The 13,943-nt window shown below is 45.1% G+C and overlaps 1 protein-coding gene across 2 annotated transcripts in view; it reads left to right on the top strand.

Annotated features, from left to right (window-relative positions):
* The window catches only part of LOC132381010 (solute carrier family 26 member 9-like), a 146,454-nt gene that overhangs the window by 124,939 nt on the left and 7,572 nt on the right, over positions 1-13,943 (top strand). The gene's annotated exons all lie outside the window — the stretch shown is intronic.

Below are 13,943 nucleotides of genomic sequence, written 5' to 3' on the forward strand. Positions count from 1 at the left end.
CACCCTCTGCATGCCACCTTGGCTGAACAGAGGAACACTTTTAGTAATAGACTAAGACAACTGCACTGCTCCAAGAGCGCTATATGAGGTCATTCTTACCCTCGGCCATTAGGCTCTATAATGAGTCAACCTATAGCCGGAGAAGTAACGCCCCCTCCTGTTAGACTGTTTGGGATAACTTATTTTTTCCTTCTTTCTTACTTCTTTTCTAATATACTGTGTCTGTTCACTTGTAATGCTACTATGACACTGTAATTTCCTTTGGGATCATAAAGAATCTACCTATCTTTCTCCCTGGCTAAAGAAGTTCCTCCTCATCTCTGTTCTAAATGGACGTCCCTGCGTCCTCTGGTCTTAGACTCTCTTTCCATAGGAAAGATCCTCTCCACATCCAAGCTGTTGAGACCTTTCAACATTCAATAGGTTTCACAGAGAAACGGTTGAGGCAGGTACAATAGCATCATTTAAGAAGCACTTGGATAGGTACACGGATAGACATGCCTTAGAGGGAGAAGGGCAGAATGCAGGAAATTGGGACTAGCTGAGTGGGCACCAGGGTTGACATGGACCTGTTGGGCGAAAGGGCCTGTATCCCTGCTGTGTCGGTCTATGACCCAAAATTTTCCAGTCCTGAATTCTCCACTTGGACATCCTCCCACATTCTGCTCCCCAAACCATCACCAGAGCCTTCCTGCCGTGCCTTCTGTATCATAACTCTCACATTCTTACTGCTAAGGCCACTGTGACAGCACCTCCTGCATCTACAGCCAAGGGTAACAGGCATGTGGCACCAGCAGCCCCAGCAGGCTCCTTCCTAGTTCATAAACACAAGAGATTCTGCTGGGAATCAGGAGCAACACACACAAAACGCTGGAGGAACTCAGCAGGTCAGGCAGCACCTATGGGGGCGGGGGGGAAATAAGTAAATGATGCTTCAGGCCTAGACCCTTCATCAGAAGTGGAAAGGCAGAGGGAAGAAGCCAAAATAAGAAGGTGGAGGTAGGGGGGTAAGGAGTACAAGCTGGAAGGTGATAGGTGAGGGGGAAGTTGGCTGGGTGTGGGAAAGGGGGTGGTGGGTATTGGGACATGATAGTGGAAAAGATAAAGGGCTGAAGAAGAAGTAATCTGATAAGAAAAGAGAGTGGACCATGGGAGAAAGAGAAAGAGGAAGGGCACCAGATGGAGTGGGTGGGGGGGGGTGATAGGCAGGTGAGGAGAAGAAAAGGGGTAAGAGGGGAGCCCAGAATGAGGAATGGAAAAAGAGAGGAGGGGAAGAGAGAGGAAATTACTGGAAGTTAGAGAAATCAACGTCCTTGTCATCAGGTCAGATAGTACCCAGACGGATAATGAGGCCTTGCTCCTCCAACCTGAATTTGGCCTCATCATGAGCGCAGAGGAGGCCATGGACTGACATATGAGAATGGGAAGTGAAATTTGAAAGGTTGGCCATTGGGAAATTCTGCCCTTTGCAGATGGAGTGGGGTACTCTGACCCTCCAGTTCACATGACATTTTAACATGGCAATATATACCTGCTCCTTCATTGTCACTGCCTCCTAGACCTGCCACTCTACCCACTCAGCCCGAGCAGCATACCAGGAGCACCACTCCCAAAAGGACTGAGTGGTTTAAGAAATCTGTGCACCAGTGGCTTGAGTTAGAGTTGAACATTAAATCCTGATCTTGTCAGTAAAGCCCCCATTTTTGCTGACTGTCAAAGCTCTCGTTGTTTATGTGTGCGGTACAATAGTATCATTTGGAGTATGATTTTAAATTTAATTTTTATTTAAAAAAAGAAGCTTTTGAAATTTGGCTTCATGTTGTTCATTGGGTGTGAGAGGTTAATCCATTCCTCGGTTTTACACTGCTCTGTATGGTTTCACACCCATCCCTCCTCCATCCTTATTTCGAGTTTGCGTTGAGGAACAGAGGGATCTTGGCGTACAAGTGCAAGCATCCCTGAAGCTGACAGCACACATAGCTAAAGAGGCAAAGGAGGGATTCAGGGTTCTTGCCTTCATCAGCTGGGTTGAAGATAATTGGAGCAGGGAGGTTATAGTACAGCTTTATAAATCACTGGTTGACCATAGATTCTTGAGTTCTAGTCACCTCACTAGAAGAAGGGTGTGGTTGTGCTGGAGAGGTTGCCAAGGATTTGCATGGGTGGAGTGTTTAGGATATGAGAGATTGGATGAGCTGGATTTCTTTTCCTTGGAATGGAGGAGGAGGAGAAGGGACTGAAGTCTAATTGTCATATGCACAAGTACCTATACGCACAGATACAATGGAAACTTACTTTCAATGAATCTGTGGAATTCATTGTCACAGATGGCTGTGGAGGCCAAGTATTTGAAGTGGAAGTTGTCTCTGTTTGCATTTTCTCTGTCTATCAACTATACTATCAAATATACTCTATCTCCAATTTTGTATACTTCTATCAAATCTCCCCTCAATCTTCTATGTTCTAGGGAATAAAGTCCTAACTCAAGTCCCAGTAACATCCTTGTAAATTTTCTCTGCAATTTCAATTTTATTTACATCTTTCCTATAGGTAGATGGCCAAAACTAGACACAATGCTCTAAATTAGGCCTCACCGATGTCTGCAACAACTTCAACATAACGTTGCACTCTTGTATTCAATATGTTGATTTACAAAGGCCAATGTGTCAGAAGCTTTCTTTATGACACTACCTACAGGTGATGCCATCTTCAAGGAATTATTGATCTGTATTACCAGAACCCTGTTATATTGCACTCTTCAGTGCCCTACCATACACTGTGTTATTCCTACCCTGGCTGGTCCTCCCAAAGTGCAACACCACACACTTGTTTATGTTAAATTACATCTGTCATTTTTCAGCCAATTTTTTCCAGTTAGTCCGGATCCTGCTGCAAGCTTTTTTGGTCTTCCTCACTGTGCACTACATCCCAATCTTGATGTCATCAGCAAATTCGCAGATCTAATTTACCAGATTACCATTGATATAGATGACAAACCACAATAGACCCAGCACCAATCCCTGAGGCATTCCGCCCGTCACAGGCCTCCAGTCAGAGAAGCAACCATCTACAACCACGTTTTGGCTTCTCTCGCAAAGTCAATATCTAATCCAATTTACTACCTCATCCTGAATACTGAGTGGCTGAAATTTCTTGACCATCTTTCTTAGAAAGTTCCTCAAAAAAAACTCTGATATGATTGGTTAGACATGACCAACTACACACCTAGCCATATTGACTATCCCTAATCAGTCCTCATCTATCCAAATACTCATTGTATTTATATCCATTCCCTTACAATAATTTCCAATAAGTTTCCCACTAATGTCAGGTTCAGCAGCCTATAATTTCCTGACATATTCTTAGGGCTGACATGTTCTTAAACAGGAGATCTGTAATCTTTATAAAGTCCATGACCTCACTGCTGCTTTGCCTCACTTCTATAGACTCTGTGTCCATCTCCTGAATAAGTACAGATGCAAAAAAAATCCATTTAAGATCTCCCCCATCTCATTTGGCTCCACACATAGCTCACCACTCTGATCTTTCAGAGGACCAATTCTGTCCCTTGCCACCCTTTTGCTCTTAATACATCTGTAGAAACCCTTAGGATTCCCCTTCACCTTGTTTGCTAGGGCAACCTCATGCCTTTTTTTTAGCCCTCCTGATTTCCTTCTTAGGTGTTCTCTTTCACTTCTTATACTCCTCATGGACTTCATTTGTTCCTGCCTACCTATACCTGCTATGCACCTCCACTTTCTTCTTAATATCTCTCAATAAACAAGATTCACTAAACTGGTTCTCTTTGCCCTTTATTCTGGCAGGAATATATAAACTCTGTAGTCTCAAAAATTTACTTTTGAAGGGCTCCCCACTTACCAAGGACACCTGTCCAAGTCCACATTTGCCACGTCCTTTTTGATACCATCAAAATTGGCCTTTCTCCAATTTAGAATCTCACAGTGATACCCAGACATGCTGTATCCTTTTCCTTAATTAACTTGAAACTGATGACATTGTGATCACGAGATGCAAAGTGTTCCCCTACACAAACTTCTGCCAGCTGCCCTGTCTCACTCCCTAATAGGAGATCTAGTACCCCACTCTCTCTAGTTGGAGCTACTATGTACAGTACTGATCAAGGAAACTGATTAAGTTTCTTTAATCAGTTTGCCAAGTGCCGAATTATGCACAATCCGATGTCTCCTCGGAAATCATGGCGGGCAAAATGTGCTGATGGCCCCCGCTCACTCTTTTTAATCTCTCTGTCCCTCTACACAATCCAATGTCTCCTCAGGAACTGTGGTGTGCAAAATGTGTCAACTGCTCCCACTCACTTCTCTTAAACTCTCTTTCCCTCTACACAATCCAATGTGTGCTCAGGACCTGTGACACTGTAAATGTGCCGACCGCCCCCACTCTCTTCTTCTAAACTTTCTCTCCCCCTACGCAATTTGGTGTCTCCTCCGGAACTGCGGCACATAAAGTGCCAGATATAGGGTCCAAAACTACCCAGAATGCTCCAAGTGTGATTTGACCAATGCCTTTTAAAGCCTCGACATTACGCCTCGCTTGTATATGATTGGAGCTTTGTGATTTAATGACAGTAAGCAAACAAAATGCACAGCTGTGTGCATCACACAGTCCCATAGGGCAGAACAAACACTAGCATTGGTATGCGGATAGAAACTCAGCCTTTAGGTGACCTCAGCGGCCTGAACTTGATCACTCTGTGCCTCATGGCAATATGTTTGCTGACTGGGAAACATAAAGAAAGCTTAGATCAAACCGAAGGCCAAATTAAATGGAACAACACACACAAAACACTGGAGGAACTCAGCAGGTCAGGCAGCATCTATGGAGTCACAGTCGGAGTTTCAGACTGAGACCCTTCATCAGGACTGGAAAGGGAGGGGGAAGAAGCCAGAATATGAAGGTGGAGGGATGATAGGTGAGGCCGGGTGAGGGGGGAAGGTGAATGAGTGGGGAGGGAGGATGAAGTGACAAGCTGAGAGGGGATATGTAGTTGAATTAAAGGGCTGGAGAAGAAGGAATTTGATAGGAGGGGAGAGTGGACCATGGGAGTAAGAGAAGAAGGAGGAGAACCAGAGGGGGTGAGAACAGGTGAGGAGAAGACAGTGGGTGAGATGGTAACCAGAATGGGGATTGAAAAAGGTAAGAAGGGGAAGATGGAGAAATTATTGAAAATTAGAGAAGTTGGTGATCATTGTAAATAGAATTTGACAAAATGTGGTTTTGAGCTGAACAATTTGAAACAGAGACTCTGTGAGGGGAGTTGCTTGTAAGCTCTGCCCTCACTCACCCTTTTCTTCAATCTGCCTTATCCGGATCCAGCTGACTGTCAATCCTGGACCATAGTGACAAGCCCACACTCTCCCCCAACCCCAGTGCCCCACCCTTTTATTCTGACTGTCTCCCCTCTTTCTTTCCAGCCGTGTTGAAGGGTCTCGACCTAAAACGCCAACTGTGCATTTCCCACCCCTGATTTTGCCTGACTGGCTGAGTTCCTACATATTTTTGAGTTTTGCTCTCCATTGTGAGTGGGCCAGAACAAGCCCATTAACTTCCTCTGCAAGGGTAAGCTCTGCCCCAGGTTTGCCACCTGTTAAAGCCGTCCAGCCCTTGCAGTGCCTCCGCAGGTGCCAGACTTTCAGAAAGTTTTAAAAATGATTTGAAATCAAATTAAGAGCTATCTCAGCGCAGTTGTTGCTGTTCCTCTCTGGGAGTGCTCGCGTTTATATAGGGTCCCATTTGCTTGTGTGTGTAACAAACAGAATACAGAATATAATGTGCAAACACGAGGAAATCTGCAGATGCTGGAAATTCAAACAACGACACACACAAAATGCTGGTGGAACACAGCAGGCATCTATAAGGAGAAGCACTGTCGACTTTTCGGGCCGAGACCCTTCATCAGGACTAACTGAAAGGAAAGATACTAAGAGATTTGAAAGTAGTGGGGGGAGGAGGAAATGTGAAATGATAGGAGAAGACCGGAGGGGGTGGGATGAAGCTAAGAGCTGGAAAGGTGATTGGCAAAAGTGATACAGAGCTGGAGAAGGGAAAGGATCATGGGACCGGAGGCCTTGGGAGACAGAAAGGAGGGGGGGGAAGCACCAGAGGGAGATGGAGAACAGGCAAACAACTAAATAGGTGTTCAGCGATACGGTCTCCCAGTCTGCGTCGGGTCTCACCGATATATAAAAGGCCGCACCGGGATCACCGGACGCAGTATACCACACCAGCCGACTCACAGGTGAAGTGTCGCCTCACCTGGAAGGACTGTCTGGGGCGCTGAATGGTGGTGAGGGAGGAAGTGTAAGGGCAGGTGTAGCACTTGTTCCACTTACAGGGATAAGTGCCAAGAGGGAGATCATTGGGAAGGGATGGGGGGGCCAAGTGGACAAGGAAGTCAGGTAGGGAGCGATCCCTGCGGAAAACAGAAAGGCGGGGAGGGAAAGATGTGCTTGGTGGTGGGATCCCATTGGAGGTGGCGGAAGTTATGGAGAATTATACGTTGGACCTGGAGGTTGGTGGGGTGGTAGGTGAGGACAAGGGGAACCCTATCCCGAGTGGGGTGGCAGGCGGATGGGGTGAGGGTAGATGTGCGGGAAATGGGAGAGATGCGTTTGAGAGCAGAGTTGATGGTGGACGAAGGGAAGCCCCTTTGTTTAAAAAAGGAAGACATCTCCTTCATCCTGGAATGAAAAGCTTCATCCTGAGAGCGGATGCAACGGAGATGGAGGAATTGTGAGAAGGGGATAGCATTTTTGCAAGAGTCAGGGTGGGAAGAGGAATAGTCCAGGTAGCTGTGAGAGTCTGTAGGCTTATAGTAGATATCAGTAGATAAGCCGTCCTCAGAGATGGAGACAGAAAGATCAAGAAAGAAGAGGGAGGTGTCAGAAATGGACCAGGTAAATTTGAGGGCAGGGTGAAAGTTAGAGGCAAAGTTAATGAAGTCAACAAGCTCAGCATGCGTGCAGGAGGCAGCACCAATGCAGTCGTCGATGTAGCGAAGGAAAAAAGGGGGACGGATACCCGTAAAGAGTTGGAACATGGACTGTTCCACAAAGCCAACAAAAAGGCAGGCATAACTGGGACCCATACGGGTGCCCATGGCTACAGCCTTGGTTTGGAGGAAGTAGGAGGAGGCAAAGGAGAAATTATTGAGAGTAAGAACTAATTCCGCTAGATGGAGGAGCATGGTGGTAGAGGGGAATTGGTTAGGTCTGGAATCCAAAAAGAAGCAACGAGTTTTGAGACCGTCCGGGTGGGGAATGGAAGTACATAGGGACTGGATGTCCATGGTGAAAGTAAGGCGGTGGGGTTAAATTCTATTTAACAGAATATAATGTTAAAGTTAAAGTGAGATGCAGTGCAGGTTGAAAAGTAGGCACAAGGACCATGGCAAGATAGATTGTGAAGTCAGGGGTTCATTTTTAACATTCAAAATATCAGTTAAAGAGTATGACATGGAAGCAGAGCGTAAACACAATGTTTTACAGTGCCAGTGATGTGGGTTTGATTCCCACCACTGACTGTAAGCACCTTCTCCCTGAGACCACATGAGTTTCTTCTGGGTTCTCCGGTTTCCAAAGATGCACGGGTTAGGGTTAGTAATTTGTGGGATTGCTATGTTGGTCCAGCACTTATGGGCTGCACCCCCAGCACCTCCCTGGGCTGTGTTGGTCGGTGATGCAAATGACGCATTTCACTGTGTGTTTCGATGTACATGTGACCAATAAAGGTAATCTTAGAAGATTAGTTTAACCTTTAAACAGCGATAATGAAGTTGTCCCTCAACACTTCAGCAACTTTCCAAACATAGTGTGCAGTTGAGGTTGTTACACTATGGGAAGGATGTACTGGACAGAGTGTCAAGGATGTTGCCTGGAATAGAAGGCTTTGTTTATAGAAGGCGATTCGAAAAGATTTGCCATAGAAGCTATTGGGTACAAATACATCGGAAGTTGATAGATTCTTGATTGGTAAGGGCATCAAAGTTTACAGGGAGAAGGCAGGAGATGAGATTGTGTGGGAAAATAAAGCAGCCACAACAGAATGGAAGAGCATGCTTGATGGGCTGAAGGGCCCAATTCTGCTCCTCTAATGGTCTTATGGAGCGATACAGCAGTGAAACAGGCTATTTGGCCCATCATATCTACATGGACTACCCATCCATATTAATCCCATCTTTCAATACTTGACCTGTACCCTTCAACATCTGGATGACTCCAGTGCTCACCAACACACTTCCCATCCTGTGAACCAATTCAGGGTTTCAAAGGTGTGTCACCACTTGACTGCCACCAACTGGCAGAAAGTGGAAGGATAAGTTCTCATTCATTTTTCCCTTTCTCCTCCAACTCTGAGCAGGGCCGCCACAGGACTTGATAACTGATCTGTACTTGCGGGTGAATACATAGTACTAGGGAGGGAAGCAGGGGATTATCTCCCCCTGTCATGTCTCAGCCAACATTTATCCTTAACCAGATCACTCAGGGGAAAGAAATTACCTGGTCATCATTGCAAAATCACACATGGTAGATCAGGCAGCTTCTATGGAGGGGAATGGACAGCTGATATTTTGGGCAGAAACCCTTCATCGGGACTGGAAAGGATAGGAACAGAAGCCGGAATAAGTAGGTGGGTGGGGGGGGGGGTGAAGGGGGTGGGAAGTGGGTAAGGAGTACAAGCTACACACACAAAATGCTAGAGGAACTCAGCAGGCCAGGCAGCATCAATGGAAAAGAGTACAGTCGACATTTCAGGCCACAAGCCTTTGTGCGTGTTGTTTGGATTTCCAGCATCTTCAGATTTTCTCTTGTTTGTGGAAGGATTACAAGTTGGCAGGTGATAGGTGAGACCAGGTGAGGGGGAAGGTGGGTGGGTGGTGGGGGGGGGGGGGTTGGTGTGAGAGGCTGAGAGGTGATGGGTGGAAGAGATAAAGAACTGAAGAAGAAAGAATCTGATAGGAGAGGAGAGTGGAGTGCAGGAGAAAGAGAAGGTGGAGGGTGGTGGGGAACCAGGAGAAGATGTTAGGCAGGTGAGGAGAAGAGAAGGGTGAGAGGGAAGCCAAAATTTCCATTGGAAAAGAGAGAAGGAAGGAGGGGGAAGCTTGCTATGCAGAAACATGTTCTGGCAGTCTCTCCATCACCACAGTGACAACAATTCAAGCATTCATCAAGCTGAAAATAGGCTTGGGGAGGGGTATCTCAAGGAGCTAATGCAAGTACTTGTATTTCCTTTGGGAGCATTATTAGTCCCAGAGCCTACTTCCATTCTGTGGGTGGCAGGGTAGAAGAGGCGGTGTAAAGGACTCTTCCCCTCTGCTAGCCGGCAGGGCACCCTTGGGAAGGTGGAGCCCCTGCTTAGCCCCCCTGATCAGGGTCACCTGAAGCCATGGGAGCAGGTGGTGGATGGTCGTATGAGCAGCTGGTGCACATCACAAGTCCTGGTTATGTGACCACTGACTCCAGGTAGACAATCTCTGAAGAGTATTGATAATGGCTGGGGTCACCCGTCTTGTAAAGACACTGCCCAGAAGAAGGTAATGGCAAACCAGTTCTGTAGAGAGACTTGCCAAGAACAACTACGGTCAAATACATGATTGCCCACATCATAAAACACAGCACAAAATGAACAAACTTTCTGAGGTGGGAGCACTAGTGGGGATTGACAAAGTGTTGGTTGCACAGTAGATTTCAACCTTATTGGTTGGGATAGTCCTCCTGTGACTCAAGAATGGGGCAGGATTTGAGTTCCTTCCCCACTGACCACTTCAAAGTCAAAGTCAAAGTAAATTTATTATCAAAGTACATATGTCGCCATACAATACTTTGTTCCTTACAGGCAATCTCAGGAAAATAAATAGATATAATAACATTTATGAAAATTGTACATAACCTAAGACTGTCAAACAACCAATGTACAAAAGAAGACAAATTATGCCAATAATAAAATAAAAGTAAATAATATTGAGAACTTGACTTGTAGAGTCCTTGAGGCTATAGTTTGCAGAATCAGTTCAGTGTTGAAGTGAGTGAAGTTTTTCATGTTGGTTCAGGAGGCTAATGGTTGAAGGTTAATAACTGTTCCTGATCATGGTGGTTTGGGACCTAGGGTTCCTGTACTTCCTTCCTGGTAGAAGCAGCAAGAGAGAGAGTATGGTCTGAATGATGGGGTCCATGATGATGATGGATGTTGCTCCTTATAAATGTAAACTTCCTGTAATTGTAAACATCAAGTGAAGGGTAATATAATTTCCACTTCAAAGCAACACAAATCTGCAGTGCTGCTCCCTCTCATAAGACCATTAAGACCATAAGACATAGGAGCAGAATTAGACCATTCAGCTCATCGAGTCCGCTTTGCTATTTCATTATGGCTGATCCCAGATCCCATTCAACTTCATGCACCTGCCCTCTCACCAATCATGAATCTATCAACTTCTGCTTTAAATATACCCATGGACCTGGTCTCCACAGCAGTCTGTGGCAAAGCATTCCACAGATTCACCAGTCTTTGGCTAAAAAATAAATTCCTCTTTACTTCCTCCTTACTTGGCAATACGCCAAGAAAAAATGAGGTACGAAGAGAAACTAGCCAAGAATATAAAGGAAGATAGTAAAAGCTTCTTTAGGTATGTGAATAGCAAAAAAATAGTTAATACCAAAATTGGGCCATTGAAGACAGAAACGAGTGAATTTATTATGGGGAACAAGGAAATGGCAGATGAGTTGAACAGGTACTTTGGATCTGTCTTCACTAAGGAAGACACAAACAATCTCCCAGATGTAATAGTGGCCAAAGGAAATAGGGTAAAGGATAAACTGAAGGAAATTTATTTTAGGCAAGAAATGGTGTTGGATAGACTGTTGAGTCTGAAGGCTGATAAGTTCCCAGGACCTGATGGTCTGCATCCCAGGATCTTAAAGAGGTGGCTCTAGAAATCGTGGACGCATTGGTAATCACTTTCCAATGTTCTATAGATTCAGGAACAGTTCCTGCTGATTGAAGGGTGACTAATGTTGTCCTACTTCTCAAGAAAGGAGGGAGAGAGAAAACAGGGAATTATAGACCGGTTAGCCTGACATCAGTGGTGGGAAAGATGCTGGAATCAATTATAAAAGAGGAAATTATGACACATTTGGATAGCAGTAGAAGGATCAGTCCAAGTCAGCATGGATTTATGAAGGGAAAATCATGCTTGATTAATCTTCTAGAGTTTTTTAAGGATGTAACTGTGAAAATGGACAAGAGAGAGCCAGTGGATGTAGTGTACCTGGACTTCCAGAAAGCTTTTGATAAAGCCCCACATAGGAGATTAGTGGGCAAAATTAGGGCACATGGTATTGGGGGGCAGAGTACTGACATGGATTGAAAATTGGCTGGCTGACACGAAACAAAGAGTAGTGATTAACGGGTCCCTTTCGGAATGGCAGGCTGTGACCAGTGGGGTACCACAAGGATTGGTGCTGGGACCGCAGCTGTTTACAATATACATTAGTGATTTAGATAAAGGGATTAAAAGTAACATTAGCAAATTTGCCGATGACACAAAGCTGGGTGGCAGTGTGAAATGTCAGGAGGATGTTATGAGAATGCAGGGTGACTTGGACAGGTTGGGTGAGTGGGCAAATGTATGGCAGATGCAGTTTAATGCGGATAAATGTGAGGTTATCCACTTTGGTGGCAAGAACAGGAAGGCAGATTACTATCTAAATGGAGTCAAGTTAGGAAAAGGGGAAGTACAACAAGATCTAGGTGTTCTTGTACATCAGTCAATGAAAGCAAGCATGCAGGTACAGCAGGCAGTGAAGAAAGCTAATGGCATGCTGGCCTTTATAACAAGAGGAATTGAGCATAAGAGTAAAGAGGTCCTTCTGCAGCTGTACAGGGCACTGGTGAGACCCCACCTGGAGAATTGTGTGCAGTTTTGGTCTCCAAATTTGAGGAAGGACATTCTTGCTATTGAGGGAGTGCAGCGTAGGTTCACAAGGTTAATTCCCAGAATGGTGGGACTGTCATATGTTGAAAGATTGGAGCGACTGGGCTTGTATACACTGGAATTTAGAAGGATGAGAGATGATCTGATTGAAACATATAAGATTATTAAGGGATTGGACACGCTGGAGGCAGGAAGCATGTTCCCGCTGATGGGTGAGTCCAGAACTAGAGGCCACAGTTTAAGAATAAGGGGTAGGCCATTTAGAAAAGAGATGCGGAAAAACTTTTTCACCCAGAGAGTGGTGGATATGTGGAATGCTCTGCCCCAGAAGGCAGTGGAGGCCAAGTCTCTGGATGCATTCAAGAGAGAGTTAGATAGAGCTCTTATAGATAGTGGGGTCAAGGGATATGGGGAGAGGGCAGTAACGGAGTACTGATTGTGTATGATCAGCCATGATCACAGTGAATGGCGGTGCTGGCTAGTAGGGCCGAATGGCCTACTCCTGCACCTACTGTCTATTGTCTATTATTCTGTTCTAAAAGGACACTTCTCAATTCTGAGGCTGTGCCCTCTCGTCCTGGATACCCCCACCAGATGAAACATCCTCTCATCATCCACCTTATCTAGTCCTTTCAACATTCAGTAGGTTTCGATGAGATCTCTACGGATTCTTCTAACTTCCAGTGAGTACAGGCCCAAAGCTGCCAGACGCTTCTCATACGTTAATCCCTTCATTCCTGGAATCATCCTCGTGAACCTCTCCTGGAATCTCTGCAGTGATGTTACATCCTTTCTGAGATATGAGGTCCAAAATTGTTGACAATACTTCAAGTACAGCCTGACTAGTGTCAGCATTATCTCCTTCTTGCATGTTGTTGTTCAGCAGAGAACTAGGCTCTTCGGCCCATCAGGTCCAGGATAACCATTGATTATCATTTACAGTAAACCTCCACTCACTTTATTCTCCCCAATGGAATGTGGATGTGGGAGGAAGCTGATGCACCCAAGGTAGCTCACACAGTCACAGGGAAAACGTTTTAAACAGTGTTAAAGGTCAGAATTAAACCTGGAGCTATGAGATAGCAACTCTTCTAGTTGCACCAATGTTATTTACACATGATCAATTCTACCCACCACTCAGAATATTTCCAGCCCTTTATCAAGGAAGTAATGTGATATTTCCCAGCGTTTGTGTCAAGGTGAAACTATTAAGTCTAACAGTCCAAGAGACGGGCAAGTAAAGATTAGATTACTGTTTTGATGGCTAATCTGGATTTCTATTGTAATGCTTGTAAGATTCTGTGGATCACGTGTCAACAGCAATTTCTTGCAAATGTATGTGCTTTTCAGGGAGTGAGTGCTCTGTAGAAAGCAAGATTGGAAAAGGCAGGTAGTGCAGGCTTGTACTGCTTGAGAGAACGTAGTCAGTGGTAGAGAGGGGCAGAGGTCAAATGAGAGAATGCTATGGGGTAGCTGAAAGCCTGGACTTCCTCAGAGGTGGCAAAAGAAATCAAATGTGCACAAAGTGTCAGAGTGCAGAGTTCAAGGAGAATTGTAGGGCTGGAAGATGTCAGACAGACTAGGAAGCCAGCAGCAATGAAAAGTCAAATTTTGGTTTATTGTGGTTGCTGCATGTACCAAGGTACAGCAAAAACCTTGTCTTGCATTCATACAAATCATTTCATTACAGCAGTAGAACAAAGTAAAACAATAACAATGCGGAATAAAGTGTAAGAGCTAGAGAAAGTGCAGTGCAGCTGGACAATAAAGTGCAAGATCATAACGAGGTAGCTTGTGAGTTCAAGAGTCTATCTTATCATAGAAGAGCACAATAGCAGTGGGATAGAAGCTGTTTCTTGCCATCATTGGCAGAGCAAATGCCATACCAAGTATGATAAAGCCAGAAGTTGTTTCCGATAGCGCTTTGATAAAAGTTGCTGAAGGCCAATGCAGGCGTGGAAAATTCCTTTAG

This window comes from Hypanus sabinus, chromosome 25, assembly GCF_030144855.1.
Source record: "Hypanus sabinus isolate sHypSab1 chromosome 25, sHypSab1.hap1, whole genome shotgun sequence".
Classification (NCBI taxonomy): domain Eukaryota; kingdom Metazoa; phylum Chordata; class Chondrichthyes; order Myliobatiformes; family Dasyatidae; genus Hypanus; species Hypanus sabinus.